This window comes from Papaver somniferum, unplaced genomic scaffold (genome assembly GCF_003573695.1).
Source record: "Papaver somniferum cultivar HN1 unplaced genomic scaffold, ASM357369v1 unplaced-scaffold_8, whole genome shotgun sequence".
Taxonomy (NCBI): domain Eukaryota; kingdom Viridiplantae; phylum Streptophyta; class Magnoliopsida; order Ranunculales; family Papaveraceae; genus Papaver; species Papaver somniferum.
This window is the reverse complement of record NW_020650970.1, coordinates 627452-646410: the sequence shown is the minus strand read 5'-3', so window position 1 is coordinate 646410 and position 18959 is coordinate 627452. Positions and strand designations below refer to the sequence as shown.

At 36.5% G+C, this 18959-nt stretch overlaps 1 pseudogene; it reads right to left on the bottom strand.

Moving 5' to 3' along the window:
• Positions 1 to 8659: 8659 nt before the first annotated feature.
• LOC113344834 lies at positions 8660 to 9121 on the bottom strand (annotated as a pseudogene).
• Between the last annotated feature and the right edge of the window lie 9838 nt (positions 9122 to 18959).

Here is an 18959-nt window from a genome sequence, read left to right as displayed (position 1 = left end):
ATTATTCTAATGATGATTATTTGATGATGTTGATGCTGATGAAGATGATTATATGATGTTGATGGTGATGATGTACGGTGATGATGATGAAGATGTTTGAATTATGGGAGGATGTTTGAATTAGTTCAAACCGGTCAATGGGTTATTTTCGATATATTTGAGATTTAAATACTTTAGGGTTCGTGTAATTTTAAATTTTGAATATTTTTGAATTTAGTCTCACAATTATCCTAGTCTTTTAGGAGTCCAATTTTGTGCACACTCCTTTGAAGAATGTGCACATAACAAACAAATCTTATTGGTTGTCCTACACAAACCGTTATCTCATGTTATTAAATTAATTTTTGTTTTATTTTAATCTAATTTAAATCCATAAAAGGCAATAATACTAATTCATATCCTTAATGTTGTTACCAACTATAGACTGTTCGTCCTCCGATTTTAACGATTTTGTAGTTTCTTTAGCCAAAGAATGAAGCGTGGTGCAGAATCCTTCTTTGTCTCATCAAATATTTAGAGATTGCGACATAGCTATGATATTATTGTTAAACCAAAAGATATTGCATTTGCTGGTGGTGATTATTTCTCCCCCTACAGTAGGATTAACTTTTTTAAACCTGGGTTTATTATTCTTGCTCGGGTTTGAGACGATGGATTTGATGGATACTTGTATACACATTCCACGGATTATGTCCTCCAGATGTATACTGATCATTTGATGTTTTGTTTAGTTAATTGATAACTCATAAGCACTAACGAAATCAATTTTATATACATTTTGATCCAACGCACTTGTGTGATTAGGTAAAATAAGAACATGGAACATGGAACTCTTCTAATTCGTTCAATCAAAAAACAAAAAAGAGAACCTGGAGGAACCCGAAGGAGGATGTATAAGACCGATCTATGGTAAACTTAATTACCTTTTTTTTTTCACTATGAAATCACTACAAATTAGGATAGAATCAGCACGAATTAGGATAGAATATATGATTTCCTATTTTAGGTTAATATTGAATTAAAAAATTAATTTATTAATTTAAGATAACCTTGTTTTAGAGAACCAATCCTATTGGCTTGTTTCGTGCACAAAATTGGACTCGTCTTTTAGGAAGTTTATTTCCGTTTTTATATTTAGGAATAAATTGTTACCACGGTTGTTTTTAAGTGTTTTAGGGTTTCATTAAGCCTATAAAAGGCCGTATCTATTAGTGAAAAGATACGGAGAATGTTTAAGTATTTTTGTTCAACAAGTTTTCTCTAAATCCATTTTATATTTCACTGCTAAATTTTCTACATTTCTTGCCCTTGATAAAGAATAAGGGGCACACCTTAGGGTTTGTTTTATAAACGAACTACACTCTCTCTCATTCTCACCGAACCGAACTGAAAACTTCGCCGTTTTCGTCTCCCTGTTTTGGATCTCTTAAACCAAGAAGCTCAAGTGGTTAGCGTGTAACTACTGATGAGGATTTTGTATGTCTAGTGAGGGAGAAATGGTGCATAAACCACAGCTTGCGTCAGTAGGAACGTATTGTTTGGTGTGAGGAAACTTATTAAAACTTCTCTCCGAGAAGCAGCAAAAAAAGAGAGGATGAGATGCTCTGACTTTAAAAAGATCAAGCGAGGAGTGACTAGTGAGGAGCCATTTCAACGACGATATCATATTATAGGTTTGTTCATAGACCATCAATTAACTGATCAGTACTAAGAACTCTTGGAATGGTGTGGCACGGTTTCTATAAGAGGATGGGAACTCTATTCTGCATGGTCCCCGTCCATCTCTTGAACTTCCCCCCCAATTTAAGGCTCTCAAAACTGGAGACGGTAGTCGAGCTGGGAGATGCTTTAGGAACAAACTCTTCCCTTGTAACAGTTGCCTAGAAAATGGCAAATGAAACTTACAAATTTATATCATTTTGGTCTTCAGAAAAATATTTAAGACATTACTCATGCTTTAGGAAATTACTCGGTATTGGTAGACGTTTAATCTTTCTTCATAAATCAATCACAAGTTCTTCAAGCTATTTTCAGTTTTTATTTGTTAGAAGTTTAGAAAAGTGGCAAGGAATTCTTGCCAGTGTATTCAGGCGCATGAACCAGATAACCTTTCTCCAAGTGGCATAGTTTTTCTAGTCAATGGCTTATTGATGAAAATTTCTGAAAACAGTATCATTCAAATCTAACTTTACATCTCCATCCACAATTAAAGTAGATTTTTGTTAGAGGGAGAGCAAAATATGATCTAAAGAGTGCAAAAATCGTGGTTGACTCATTGACTAGCTACGATTCAAAAATTTTACGCAAATTGGACTTAACTAACCTTGTTAAACACGGTTTCATCACAAAGCCACTATCCAACATTAATGATTAACCTAATCGAAGATGTTTGTTTCATGAACTTCTATCCATGTCGCTGTACACCACCACTGCCCTCCTTCTGGTAACTACCAACTTCTACATACCTATAGCATTTCCAAATATTAAGCTATTTTTCTTTTCTAACTCCGTCGAAAGTCAAAGACCGGAAAGAAAACCAAGGTTGTGATCTGTTCTTCAATCTCTTTCGTTGTAGTTTCCGTTAATTAAAACTACTTACTAAAATAACAGATTTTACCATCTATTTCCCAATCACTTCTACCATTTAAAACTCAATCATTTCTACCATTTAGAAAACTGGTGCCAAAGTTGAATCGTTATCGCTATTTATAAATTCAGTAATCAAAGTTTTTTATCTGATTGAATCCCTTTTTCCTTTGGAATTGAATAGATGATACATTTGACAGAATTTTCAATACCCTTCTTGCATAATTAAATAGCTAGTTCTCTAGTAGTGGCGGAAATTGAGCAAGTGGTGGTGGTGGCGGTGGCGGTGGCGTCATGCCAGTGATGGTGGTTGTGGCTGCGAAAGCGGCGATGAAACAAAATTTTAGGTTAATCTGTTTAGTGAGCGTGCGAAGAATCCATGTGTTATTAAGGTTATTTTTGTCAGAGTCGCATAAAGCATAAATATATTAAATCGGCCTAAATGAATGAGTTAACAACGATTTTTGTGCTTCTTAGATCCCATTTTGCTCTCTCTTTAACAAAAATCTTAAAGTAAGAGTAGTTGTTCATGAACCCTAATTTTGAACCACGCAAAAACTACCTATACTGATAAAATGTGGAACCCACCGGCTGGAAATATACATGGATCCTGCTTATGGTTTTGGTTTGAGGGTGCGGTTTACATGGAGTCCAAAAACTCGTCTGTTAAGACTTTTTGTTAAAGGAAAAACCTAGTCAAGTTATGTTGCAAAGACATCCCTAAATAAAAACGGGGTCATGAAATATCATTTTGGTAGTGTATAAAACCAAAATAAAAACGTCTCAATTTAGGTTTTTAGATTTCAGAATCCCCTTAATCTTCCTCCCAAAGGTATATATATATTTAGATTTTTACTTCTGTTAATAAAAAAATAATAACATACTATAATACAGCTTTTGAGTTTTACAATATAAACCTGGTGTAATGTCTCTATTTTAATCTCATTGTAGGATTGCGACTTGGATGTGCAGGAAACATTAGGATTTTTGGTTGGCTTGTGTAGAGTGGAGGATGGTGAGTATGTCAATCAGTGAGAAGGGCATCAATGGTCTGGGGAAGATCTATATCTCTAAAGCAGTACAAGCACAAGGAGAGTATAAAACTGGTGATGGCAGTCTGCCTAAAGGCGGTAAAATCTCAACTTGTATCACAAACCTCCCTAGTGATTGTCTAAATCATGTATTTAAGTCTACAAAAACTAGAGATGATCGTAATTCCTTTGGTTTAACTTGTCATCGACTACTTCATATTCAAAACAATAATCATGAATCCTTATGGTACGTGTATGGTTACGGGTCACTTATGTATCCAAAAATGAGTCCTGAGATCTTTCCAATGATGCTTTGTAAGTTGCTGACTCGATTCCAACACCTCAAATATTTGTCTCTTAAGTCTAAATGGTCGTCCTAAGATAACAAATTTTGTTAAATCCCGGTCACAATTCTTTGGATCCGAAGTTCAATCTCTGCGCTTAGATGATTGCTTAGGGTATTCAGATATTGAATTGTCTTCAATATTTTCTTGGTTCCCTCGTTTGACATATATAAGGTTGAAATTTTCTCGTATCACCGATAAAGGTTTAAAGCCCCTGGCAAAATATTGTTTATCCTAAGAGACGGTTGAACTCTCATGGTGTCACTCGATTACTGATTCAGGATTAAGTTTACTCACACAAAACTGCAGCAAACTCCGTAGCCTCGAGGTTGACTCCTGCAACAAAATAACAAGGTACTGACCTTCTTGAGATACCAGATTTTGATTCATTACAGTTGCTATTCTTCGGATCAAAAGTTCGAACACCTACTCATAGATGATTGCTCTGAGTATTCAAATGTTTCTGGATTATTGACTACGTATAAGGTTTCTCTTATAGTATTGCCACGAACACCGTAGACCTTGTATTGGTTCATGCAGCAGTGTAACAGGTGAAGGCTTTATTGGGTCAGACCTTAACTCCTCTTGAAGCAGATGTGTGTTAGAGTTAAACTAGAGGGGATTTAAGCAATTCTTTGTGAAGGTGGGCTTGTATTTTTAGATCTGTCAGAACCTGGTTTCCCATAAAAAAAAATAATAAAAAAAAATTAATCAATGGCAGTTGTTTTTCATATTCGGTCAATCTATGCCCTCTGCTGCTACTATATGAGGTTGCTAATGCTGTGGCTCTATATATTGCAGTTGAGTGGTCTTATGGGTGTCATGCAAGTAGACTTCATCGTATATTTTACAGTGACATAGCTGAGGAAACAGAATTTTGGAGTACACCCACTATCTTGACGATTCATCGGATTTAGTGCAATTCGTTTTTGTTATCTCTTTTCCAGCTGTTTGTCATGGGGATGGACTCTCACTGAACTTATATTGGGGTTGCTAATAATGTCTTTGTCTCAACTGTGGATTTAATATTGGTTGTACTACTGTAGTCTCGCCTGCCTTGTTTTGGGTTGCTCCGTAAACTTTATCAGAGTCCGATTACAATAATAACCAAGACACGTCGGTTTATAAGGAAAGCTGATATACGACTTAATATGCGGCTGGCTTTAGTCATTGAGCTTGATGTTCTCCATCTTAGTACTGACTTCGATGTTGGTTATTAAGTTGCTGTCAAGTTTCTCCATGATATGGTTCTAATAATCTCCTTCTGTGCGTTGCTTGCGAATGTGGCTTGGAATTTTTCTTGACTACAATGTGGCTTCACTTGGGTCTTTACTTGGAACTTCCCGCATATACCCAATCGTCGGACTCAATCTCTTATTATTGTTGTTTGTTGTTTCTCGCTCATTTTTCACTCATTGATATTCAACTTCTTGTAACACACCTAAAGGTACTTATTTATCATTAATGGTGGAGGTCTCTGATGCAAATCTCGAGTGGTTATTTGTTGTCATACATTTAACAACTCTAGAGTGCTCCGATGTCTTAGAAATACGATCTGATATGTTACTGGAAGCTGGATAATATAACAAACGTACCGTTGGATTTAGTCGGTCATGAGAAGTTTGACTTTTGTTCAAACTCTACCTTGTATAACTTGTTCCAAAAGTTTAGGAACTTAGGGGCCAAGTTAGGAAACCTTGTTCCTAAAGTTAAGGTTTCTTAAGGGCTAAGTTTGTATTCTCTATATATAATTAGAATTGTAGGTTTGTTGAAATCCAATCTAAAAGAGTGGTAAGTTCTCGTGCTTAGGATTTTGGTCTTTTTGTTAGGGAGGATCGTGTGCTACCGTGGAGGTCAATATCGGTGTGAGAGAAAAACTTGTTGAGAGAGGATTTTGGTGTTGTAGTGTTTAGGGTTTGGGGCTTTGCCCGAAACCAAGTTTCTAGACGGTTTCCATGATTCTCCTCTGTTACTAGCAACTGTGAAGACGGTGTAGAAGACAAGACATGAGGCTGGTTCGGGGAACGGTTAGTGAATTGATTTTTATGGTTTCTTCGATGGTGTTCTCGGGTATGTCTTGTCAACTCTTTGGTTCTGATCTTGGGTTGCGGAAAGAGCATGTAATGGTCTTTGATTAATGGAAGTTTTTCTGATGGTGTTGTCCGTGGGTGTAGCCTGTAAAGGTGAACCACGTATATCTTGTATTGTGGTTGTGTGTTCTTGTTTATCTTCTGTCTCTCTTATTATTTCTCTCACGTTTGGTTTAAATTGCCAATTTCCTTTTGGGATCCTGATTTCCGCTGCGCTTAGGGTGCCAATTTTCCCAACAATTGGTATCAGAGCAAGGACGGGCTGTTGTGATTGAACCTCGAATTGAACGATGGTTTATTGGTCGGGTGGAGAAATATGTTTTGAAGATAATGTTTCAACCGTTGTTGCACAAAGATGGGTTTGTGATGTGATTTACAAATCGGAGGTTCAACTTGGTAGAAGTTTATGTTCTTTGTTTGGTTTTATGATGTAGTATGGGATGCAAAATAAGGCCGAATGAGGTGGAATACATATATACTTCTTGAAGAGTGTTAGTAGTCGTACACTATAAAGGATGGGGCTGTGAAGTCTCATGTAGAAGCAAGATCAGCAATGCTTCGAAGTTATGCATGAGATGTTATAGATTTATGTTCTTAAGTCTATGTTAAAGTATTCTTGATGGCTTGCACGTAATATCAAGAATGTGCCGGATCTCGAAAGCATGTTCCACAATAATATGGGCATTCACATGGTATATATTCTAAGCGAGTATGTTGGGGGTGATGGTGGTAAAGAGTATGTCAGATTAATGGTGGCTTTGAGAATAGCTTAAAGGATTAAGCCTGTTAATCACAGTGGAAATATTTGATGGTTTATTTTCAGATACACAATAATCATGACATGTGCTGGAGTATGATATTGAAGCTAATTCTTCCTTTCTGGGTTAGAGTTCAATATGTTGTTAGCTTACTGGTTAGGTGGAGCTAGCGGTGATTCTTTTGGATGGTTCTCTTGGTGATCAATGGTGGAGAATGTGCAAGAATTTGTTGATGGTGATTGAATATTTTCATGGTGTTTGTTAAGCGTGTCCAGTTTCACAAGTGTTCTTCATCAAGAAGATGGCTTGAAGACTTTTATCAACATCATGGTATTTTGATCGAAGAAATGGTTCTATGAAGATGGAAGTTCAAGTCTGAGATTCATAAGTAATTCTACGGGTATATAGAGATGGTGAATAACTCTGGTGAAAGACGAAGGTGATTTCCTGTGATCGTCTCATGCTTGAAAGCATGATCCGAGCTGGAGAATTGTTGGATTTAGTCGGTCATGAAAAGTTTGACTTTTGTTCAAACTCTACCTTGTATAACTTGTTCCAAAAGTTTAGGAACTTAGAGGCCAAGTTAGGAAACCTTGTTCCTAAAGTTAAGGTTTCTTAAGGGATAAGTTTGTGTTCTCTATACATATGATTAGAATTGTAGCTTTGTTGAAATCCAACCTAAAAGAGTGGTAAAATTCTTGTGCTTAGGATTTTGGTCTCTTTGTTAGGGAGGATCGTGTGCTACCGTGGAGGTCGATATCAATGTGAGAGAAAAACTTATTGAGAGAGGATTTTGGTGTTCTAGTGTTTAGGATTTGGGTCTTTGCCCTAAACCAAGTTTCTAGATGGTTTCCATGTTTCTCCTTTGTTACTAGCAACTGTAAAGACGGTGTAGAAGAGAAGACATGAGACTGGTTCGAGGAGCGGTTAGAGAATTAATTTCTATGGTTTCTTCGATGGTGTTCTCGGGTATGTCTTGTTAACTCTTTGGTTCTTGTCTTGGGTTGCGGAAAGGGCATGTAATGGTCTTTGATTAATGGAAGTTTTTCTGATGGTCTTGGCCGTTGATGTAGCCTGTAAAGGTGAATCACATATATCTTGTGTTGTGGTTGTGTTCTTCTTTATCTTCATTTTTTCTTATTATTTCTCTCACGTTTGGTTCAAATCACCAATTGCCCTTTCGGACCCTGATTTCCGCTGCGCTCAAGGTGCCAATTGTCCCAACACATACTGCATGGTATATCGAGTTCAACCCAACCGCAAAATTACCAGTTTTTAGAACTACCAGTTTTTCAAGCTTCTTGTTGTTTCAAAAATCAACCAAATAAGCACACTAAAAAATATCTCTACAGCCAAACTAAGGGACGGGCAATAGGCTCAGTTAGCACTTTTCTAGTGGTAATAAGCACGCTAAAAAAATCCATGCACCCACTATTGTGATTTCCTAGTGGTAATCAAGGAAGTCGATTGTTTTCACTATTGTCAAATCAGTTCTTTTTTTATGTAGTAGATCCAAGAAAATTTTTCACCTGTCGTCCAAGCCATGTTAAGGTTGATCGTAACAGATAAAAGCTGGGGAAGTATATATGATGTTGATGCCAGTTCAAGATAATCTAAAATCCTAATCTTTAAAGAAACAAGAATAAAACACATGCAATTAACTAAACTTCAAAACACAGAATAATTAAAAAACCAAATCATATAATCACTATTAATTAGTTAATACCAAAATAGAGTCGTCTTGACTACTCAAAAACATAATTTAAACCATAAACCTAATACTTGAACCAACATAAAAGAAAAGAAACCCTATCTATCTAGATGATCATCTGGTTTTCTTAGGTTTCGAATCATTCAAAATCCCACTGGTTCTCCCTTTTGACCTCCTCCTTTTCCTCGGGGGTGAAGTCATTCTTGATGTTGAATGTCTTGAGAATCTCCTCTGGGGTCTTCCCCTTGATCATATCAGCAACAATCTGGCAAGTCAAATCCAAAAACTCCTTGACATTCAGATAATTTGCAGCCAAAATAAGGTCGAACAACGTAGCTTGGTCGACCTTAACAAAATCAGCATCTCAGTTCTTAAGTTTATCATCTTTCTTTTTCTCATCAGCATCACCGTCATGTTTCCTGCAATATTCAATAACTTTAGCCAAAATCTTGCTTGTTACATTGGGTAAAGGTATTCCGTTATCAGCACAATCATTTTCGATCATATGCTTAACTGTTTGAGATTGAAGAGCAACAGATTCTTCAACATAAAAAGTTTCTCCATCAGAACTCTTCAAGGTTACTATCTTTGACGTCGACATATCCTATGAATTAAAAGGTTGCAAAGAAAAAACTAGTAATAGAGAAAAAATCTTCTGAACAGAGAAAAAAAAAGCGAAGCAGACACTACAAAAATAATCACTTTTAGCTACGCCTAGAATGCGTGGCAATTGTTCAAAAATCCTTGGCGATAAATAGTTGGCCACGGCCAAATGGGCGTGACAAATAGTCCAGTGGATAATTGTATTAGCCATGTTCTCTGCCACTTGTTTGTCTGCGTGGCAACTGCCACATGATCAATTGTCACGGCCTGTAGCCGTCACTATTCCTCACACATGTGTGCCATGATTTTCCAAACTTGCCACCTATTATACCCGTAGCAAAAGGTTTGTTCTTCACCTTTTCTTATATATTATGTATTTTCTTTGCATTTCTTGATTATTAGCAGGTATCAACACTTTATACTAAAAGCATTCACCAAAAGTACAAGAAGGAAAGATTATTTACTGATAGACGCATTTATGTGTCTAATATATCTCAATTGTATATAGTGTTAGTGCTCGATTCTATACTTATTTGGTTATTTTATTTATTTGTAGGTGTTTTTAGAAGAATAAGGTTTTGCGGCGAAATTGGCCGAAAATGCGGCGTTTGGACCTCCGTTGATAGAGTACCGGAAGCACCTCAGAAATACCTCGGAGGAACCCCGAAAAAGTGCGGAAAATGTCCCAGAAAACTCACTATACGGACCCTCAATTTTGGATAAGGGGTAACCTAATTACTAAGGGGTGACCCATTTCCAGGCAGCTGCTAAAGGGACACCGGAGCTTGATAGGGGGACACCCTTCTTCTTCACGTTTAAAACAGAATTTTTGCGGGAAATTGATTTTCAACTCTGGCAGTTTAGGGTTCGAATTGTTGGACGTGTTTTATGGAGATTCAATTGCCAAACTCGATTGGGATGGACTTTAATGGACCAAACAGGGTTTATGTGTGCGTTTGGGTCGAGCATATTGGGCTGAATCGTCGATATCAAGCAAAACAGAGGTGATGTTTTCACGGGTCTGCTGTGGAGATAATTTTGGAGATTACGTGGAGGATTAGGGAAGATATCTTCTCTTATTCGATTCCCTTATATCTTGGGAAAGTTTTGTAACAACAGAAGACGCGTACGAGAGTTTGGAAAGGGTCAGCAGCCGTGTAGAAAAGAAAAACCGTAACTTGGCAGGGAGGAAAAAAAGAAAAAAAGATTTCTCGAGATTTATGGATCTGGGTAGTATATAAAGGAGGATACAAGTCTCATAAAGGGGATCAATAGTTTGGGGTCGAGACAGAGCCAGGAGAAGTGAAGAACGGGAGCTGCAGGAAGGAGGAGTTCTGCTGCTGCTGCTGCCATTAAAGAGCACGAAGAACACGAAGAACAGACTCCAGAGGACAGTCGTTTATCAACAGTGACAACGACTTGCTTCCGTGGGTCTTAAAATAACAGTGCAAGCAGCAGCAGCAATCTGTCGTTCTAAAACAGCAGCACAGTACTATCGTTCTTGACGGGTTTTGTGAGTCTCAGAACTACTATTTTTATAACTTTTGACTCTTTTAATCACACTTTGAGCTTTGAATTAATATGTTGAGTGTGTGATTGATATGAATAGCTAAACCCAAATATTGGGATGATGGAGGAAACCATTCTTTATGCATGAATAATTTTTTATTTAATTCTTTTATGACTATTTGCATTATTATGAATTGAATTATGATTTTTTCTTAATTATTTGTGATTTCATTTGATGGTTTATGCTTGGGACTAATCCTTTTGATAGGCCATGCTTAAGATTCACACTTAATATTTTTAAAATCTATTTTGGCAAATAAAGAGTCGATGTTTAGAAGCTATAACTGTTTAGAATAAATGCATGAATCGCATGAGTATAAGAATTGGTGAAATCCTGAGTCCTAGTATCTCTTGATCCTGTGACAATTTTGTATATATTTTTGCTTTAAAAATATTTTCAAGTCCGAGCATCGAATCCTTATTTACAGCAATCGAATTACTACAACAAAATGGCGCCGCCGACGCGGACTTGTATATAGATTTGTTTTTAGGTTTAATTTTTTTTATTATTATTTGTTCCTTTTTACGTTTCTTTTTGTGTCTTCGATTTACAGGCTCGAAGTGGAATACTAAGGACTTGGGAACAAAAAGCTTAAAGCTAAAAGCTAAAAGAGAAGACAAAAGACATAATTTTTGTAGGACTTAATTTTTATTATTATTTTTTTTGTATATAGTTTTTATTTATATTTTTTAGAATTTGTAAATAGGCTTTATTTTTCATAATTTTTGTAATTTTTGGACTTTTTATTTGGACATTATTCTGGACTTTGGACAATTTATTTTAATTTTAAACCCTACAGAAGGGTATCCTTAAATACAAACTGTTTGCAGGGAAGGACGACGATTACGATATCGTCTCGGCCCCTCGGGTTCGTACATGACATAGGAGTCGTGGCCCGAGTCGACGACAACTGTTCATCGCCCGTCTGGTACGGGAGGTAAGTCCAATCGAAACACCCGCGAATCTCCTGCAAGTGGGTTACTGTCTGCCTTAAGGTGATAATTGTTTGAGGACGAACCGGACTGTCTTTATTTTCCTAGTAAAGGGCAAGGCCTGGCCTAAACAAGATAAGGGTTCGGATTTCATCACCGTTCTCTTCTTGCCCGCCTTAGGAAAACGAAACCGAACGCGAACCTAAGCTTAAAATTTGGAATAGAACGAGACCGATAGGGTAACGAGCTTAATAGGAAACTCGTTCGAAAAATATTGGTTGCTCTTTAAGCACATTTCAAAGTTCATGATGGTTTCTGTGAGTTGAATGCGTGACTGCGCCGCCTTGTGATAGCGGTGAGGCCTTGGGTATCAAAGCTTCACTAAGCTTCCCTCGCCTCGATTCAACTTACATTAGCTCGGATTGATTCCAGAGGGGTGTGCTCAAATTGTAACGAATTCCTTTTCGAAGGAATAGAAGCTGGTCTAGAAAACAATCTAAGTGGAGCCATCATGTTTTTTGTTTGCTAGATTCTATAGGTTTGATTTGGTCGAGTCGGACTTGTTTGTGATTGCGTAGAATTCCCCTGCAATTAAGAATGTCGAACTGGTATGATAGAAGCCAATACAATGAATATCGACCTGAATTTGAATATGGACATCATCAGTATTATGACCATAGTGAGAATAGTGGCTGGGGACGCCAACCTTTTCAAGGTTATGGTTCATACCATGGTGATCCCAATTACTATCCGCACGCGCATCAGTCGTATGAGCAAGAAGATTATAGTACTAGTTCTTCGTCTCTAGAGGATACAATCAAACTATTGAAAAGTAGTCCTTATTATGATCCTTCAGTTCCTATTCCTTCTCTAGAAGAGACTCTTAGGAATTTAGCTGAGTCATCACGTCAGTTAGATGAATCGACGTATAAATTAGATGAGGTGAATAACGTAGATATGGACGAAAGAACTGCAACAACAACTGAATCTGTAGAAGATATCCTCAATAGATTAACTCAAAACTTAGATCCTACACTAAGGGAACTTTGTTTGGAAGAGACCCTTGAGAGGATAGCTGAGTCGACACGTAGACTTGAGTTAGAGACGAACGAACGTATTGCTCGAAATAACTTGAATTGCCAATATAGTGTATCCAATAATACCCTTGAGAATGAAGATACTTTTTCACATAATCAAGATAACGAGGTTATAATTGGTAACACTACTTATTTAGATAAGGTTCAATCATCTTCGTACTATTATGATGATGAGGATAGTAGTGATGAAGAATCTGAAATATGTAGGCATAGTAATCAGGAATCTAGTAATCCAATTGAGCTTTATAGTGATTATATTATTTCTACTTCAAATCCAAATAATTTTTATGATTATTCACCTATTCAAAAGGACGAGGATTTGATTAGGGATACCACCGTTTTAGACGATGTAGTTTTTCCTTTTGATTACGAAGCCGATAGTGGTTTAGAGGAACGGGTTCATTTCGAAAATACTGTTTTAGAGTATAGCGACTTAGAAACAATAGTCTTGGAAGAAGAAGATAGACCCGTACAGATGAGTAAAGATGCACTACCTGATAATAACTTAGAAGAATCTCTTGAATATTTTAAGGACTCTGAAGATACGGAAATTCATGAAATAATTAGAGGTCTATCTAGAGAAACTGAAAACTCTAAGTTTGGGGGTGATTATCACTTCCCTAGTGCCTTACCTTTAACTCTCAGAAAGTCCCCACACTTAGGACTTGACATCAATGCCTCAACCATTTTACAAGATTACTTTCATACTCGTTTTCCTGAACCTAGTGATGTCCATAAGGAAGTTCAGTTGTTAGAAACCCATCCTCTGGTTGATGAGGTTAGACCAGGCTATGATACTAAGATCGACTTTGTTTTCCCACCAAATATTTTTCAAAAAATTGTGGGAACGTATAAATTTCAAATGTGTCAATTATTAAGTTCTGAGACTAAACCTAATTACTTTAGGATATTAGAATCGACACATTTTCTTAAGAATGACCACTACTCTCACTGTGGTCAATTATGTAAGTCAAACCTGATTGACTTAGAGGATCCTCAATTATTTAGGTTATTATTTTGTCTTCTAAGTTCTTATTTAAGTATTACAGACTCTAGGACCTAATAATTCGGATCTCAATTTTGAGGAGTTGCAGCCTAAAGAAATATATTTAGACCCTTTTATAGAACCTGAACCTGAACCACAATTAGATATAGATATCTTAATCAGGAAACTAGGTAAGGGCATGCTAGTCTTGTACATTTTCTTGGTTCACTGCAGTTTCCTTTTGTCAGCTCTTTTGGTGTTAAAGACCCACAGTTATTCCGGCTACTGTTATACGGTTCGAGTTGACTAAACTTTTCTTAGTCTGGCTGAAGACTTTAAACTTAGCACTTCTTGGGAGGTAACCCAATCTCATGCAACCAGGTAATATCCTTCCGTAACTCTTTCATTCAAATGGTAACAGTTTCTCCTTGTTCATGCTTTTAATTTCATCTTTAGAACATTGAGGACAATGTTAGGTTTAAGTTTGGGGGTATGGGAGAAACTTTTTAGTATGAATAAATAAACTCCAGAGCTTAGAAATTTATGCTATTTAGGATGCACTAACCAATCTAAGTGGATGGAAGCATTTTGATTGTAGGAGTTTGAGGAACCAATCTGATTAGATGGAAACATCTAAAGAGTCTATTCATAAAAGCACAGAGCTCAGGTGTTAGAAATAACATGATAGTTTCACATATCTCGTTGAGTCCTTTTCACTTCTATTTTTATTTTATTTTGTTTTTAAACTATGTTTCTCTAAGTGATAGGTGGGGCCCACGATTCAAGTTGTTACCAATGCTAGGGTGAATTAGAGTGATTGAGATACCATGAAAAAAAAAAAGTTGAAAAAAAAAGAGATAAAAAAAAAGATGAAAAAAAATGGTAGTTACCAAAAAAAAAAAAAAAAAAAAAAAAAAAAAAAAATTGAGACCAGACCATTTGACCAAAAGGAATAAATTCAATAAAGTCGACCACTGGTACCCTTGTATATGCCAGTTGTGTTGACCTAGAGTTAGGTTATCGACCACTGGTACCCTTGTATATGCCAGTGTGTTGATATTAGTCAGACTAGTATCTCAATCCATTAGGATAGGTTCATTTTGGCGGAGGCCTTCAGACAGATATGGGAAACGCCGTTCACTTAGTAAACATCAAAACCATCTATGTTTTCTATATCCATCTTCTTGATCTATCCATGTGATTAGTTTAGACTCCGAATATGATGTCCATAGTGCAACTATCTGAGTAGAGCTCTGTCACTTTATATGAATTTTAGTATGCTTGAGTGCAAACTCGTGTACAGCAATTGGAATTTCGCATCAGGGTACTTCTTCCTGTAGTCAATAAGTATGCCAACCAAGGAGATTCTTTAGTGCCTTCCAAGGTTCTGCGTAGATAGCTAAGGTCTGGAGTACAGGTTTTGTGGGTATATCTCTGGTAAGCCCTCCCGAGACTATAACTCGGCCACTAGGGCCACCTAGTGGTTTAAAGGCTTATTGCATACACTAAATGCAATCGACGATGCCTGCGACAGTGAGTTAGGATTTTATTTTGTAGTTTTGATTTGCTCGGGACTAGCAAATAATAAGTTTGGGGGTATTTGATAGACGCATTTATGTGTCTAATATATCTCAATTGTATATAGTGTTAGTGCTCGATTCTATACTTATTTGGTTATTTTATTTATTTGTAGGTGTTTTTAGAAGAATAAGGTTTTGCGGCGAAATTGGCCGAAAATGCGGCGTTTGGACCTCCGTTGATAGAGTACCGGAAGCACCTCAGAAATACCTCGGAGGAACCCCGAAAAAGTGCGGAAAATGTCCCAGAAAACTCACTATACGGACCCTCAATTTTGGATAAGGGGTAACCTAATTACTAAGGGGTGACCCATTTCCAGGCAGCTGCTAAAGGGACACCGGAGCTTGATAGGGGGACACCCTTCTTCTTCACGTTTAAAACAGAATTTTGGCGGGAAATTGGTTTTCAACTCTGGCAGTTTAGGGTTCGAATTGTTGGACGTGTTTTATGGAGATTCAATTGCCAAACTCGATTGGGATGGACTTTAATGGACCAAACAGGGTTTATGTGTGCGTTTGGGTCGAGCATATTGGGCTGAATCGTCGATATCAAGCAAAACAGAGGTGATGTTTTCACGGGTCTGCTGTGGAGATAATTTTGGAGATTACGTGGAGGATTAGGGAAGATATCTTCTCTTATTCGATTCCCTTATATCTTGGGAAAGTTTTGTAACAACAGAAGACGCGTACGAGAGTTTGGAAAGGGTCAGCAGCCGTGTAGAAAAGAAAAACCGTAACTTAGCAGGGAGAGCCGTAGACAGAGAAGAAGGAAGGAAGGGAGGCTGCTGCTGTTGCGGCTTCACAGCCGTTTACGGTTTGAAGTTTTGTTTCAATTCCGTTTTTGGATTAGCTATTGTTTTTATTTGAAATTTGTTTATGGCTTTTGAGAAAGCCATGGCTAACTAGATCCATATTAGGGTTTAGGTAGAAACCAATTCAATTGTGTACTCTCTACGATGATATTTTTAATAATGATTTGATTGATTAGTATTTTCACTTCATATAGCTTGGTGTATAATTGTTCATGTGATTATTTTGATTATTTATGCTTTAGGATTGATAAATAATGCTTTATAGAATCACTACCGATGAAGCGAAGGAATTTACAGCGGAGAAACAATATTTTGGAATTTAACATACTATCTTCCGAGACATGAAATTAATTTCAATATTTGTCTTGAGTAATATATAAAAATTAGTAGAGTTCATACGATTTAATTGGTGGAAACCGAAAACCCTGATAACCCGTTTTCATTTTGTTTATTGTTAAAATTATTATTATTTCATTTTGTTCCGGCCTTTTGAAAATCGTTAAAACATTACTTATTTGATTATTTAGTTTTGGTATTAGTTAGCAGAGTATTTCACACTCCTCGTGGGAACGACCTGTACTTGCCATTGTCTACTAGTTAGACGCTGTGCACTTGCAGTATTTTATTGTAGGTTTCCCAACCTATCATTTACAATTTTCATTCATTTATTAAAGAAAATCAAATACATATGGAAGATTCAAATACTACAAATAAGCTACTAAGTTGAATAATATAATCGACAATCCAGGATATTGAAACAAAAGTAAACACGACTGACATTAGGTACTAGAACTGGAACAAATTTAGGGGTGTATTTGTATATTCTAAAATCAAGATTATTTGGCACGGGGTCCATCTTATATCAAGAGGTGCATCCTAAAATTTTCTTCTCCCATCACCTGAGCTCCCAGGAATCTATGAGTACTTTCCTGAATTGTGCCCCTAATCAGGCTTGGTCGGTGAAGCTTTAGATTTCTCGAGTAAAACCTGCCTAACACAAACACAACGAAATTAAAGAGACTTGAGCATCACCTGGAACCAATCAACATAAGATGAGGTCACAAACATAAAAATGGTAAAAGATATTTCCCATAAAAAAAATGGCATGTCATAAACTTCAAGTATACAAAGTTCAAATTAACATTCAATGGATAGCTAAGATAGTGGCAAACTCACGCTTCAGAAGAATCGAAGATTCAGACGCTTCTTCCTGTTAGAAAGATCAACACAATAAAAAATCGATTCCCATTATTCGTCCTTGGGATTCAATCTCTTTATGCCTCCATCAGCATATATGACCTGTATTTATAAAAATGGAGAACATGCAGGGCATCAAACATAAGGTGTATGTTTTCTTTTGTAGTAGGAACAAAATAATCAATTGAGCCTTCATAAAACATGCAGGGCATCAAGTAAATACATCATGTATGCAACATCATACATTCTTTAGATGGAGGATATCACATCAGTAAAGCTAATAAGTACAACACAAGAAAAAATTATGTTATACCAGCTTCAGATCCTCACCACTGCAGGCTTCTACTCATCTGCCACCCGAGATTACCATGGATGTAGGCGTAATCTAGGAGTGCATTCAACCCTTTCTAATACCATGGGCATCATACTTGATAAGTTCTTTAACGCTCCAGCAAAATCTCAATAAGTCTATGACATAAAATTTGTAATTATTAGTGAACTTTGGTGTAACTAAGCTATACATTACAAGCCTGTATAACTAAATCGATCCTTAAACAGTAAAATGAGTCGATCACTAACCAAAATTTAATAAATTACTCCACAATCACCCACTGCCATCTCATAACAACTTTAAATCAACAAATTACTCAGTACATCCCTTATATAGTTCTTGTACCTATTTGACATATATAAAAGATATTTTTTTCATAATATGGTTGGACACCGTAATCTGTTTTTCTACTGAGTTATTTAATTAAATATTATTAATCCAAGTTCCAGTGTGAGCCAATGATGCTAACTTCCTTTTTAAATGTCTTTTAGGGTCTAGGTTTAAATTCCTTTGTACAGTTGCATACAGAAGGGTAGTCTCACCTTGTTCTTTACAAATTTGGGTACTTGTGATTGAGAGAAGCAGCGACTATCTCAACACACTGCATACTTAATAGAATCAAACAAAATTTCAGCTAGTTTAACATAGTTCAGAAACGTGGGTCAGAACTTGTGTTACGATAAAAATGTTAAACTTTGCAAATATAAATAACTCAAAAATAATTGCAAAATAGGCTACCAATAACATTACACCTTAATGCATGAAAATTTTCGAAATGATCCCCAATCGACCATGCATGACAGACCAAACTATAAGTTAATGGAGATTAAAGCTAATTATTCTCACTCGATACAAGCAACATCCTGAAAAGCAATATCTACCCCTCTATATAAATTGAAGTTAAGAGTTATGACCCTTAATACAGAAGACAATTTGTTGCCAAATAGACACAGAGCCCCGATGAATTTCATTTTCCTTAAATATATTTTGCTAAATTTCTATGAGATTGGTCTCATATATAAAGATGATCCTACATATGCAATCAGAGTAGTGAAAAAGTAAAAATTAATTGAGTAAAACCCTTTGGTATTTGTAGGAAATCATTGAAAAATCAATACCTTCGTAGAATACTAAACTTCTTTTTCTCTTGTTGAGTTTATTACATCCTTAGCTGTGATTGTAATGGTGAAGGAATTACTACTCCAACTTGTGGGCCTAGACATTAAGAGTTCAGATAATACATATCCGAGAAATCTGTATCTACTATCATCAAAACTTACAAACAGACAGTTGAATGCAAAGATGTGATTGATTTATCACAAAATACAATCCTAA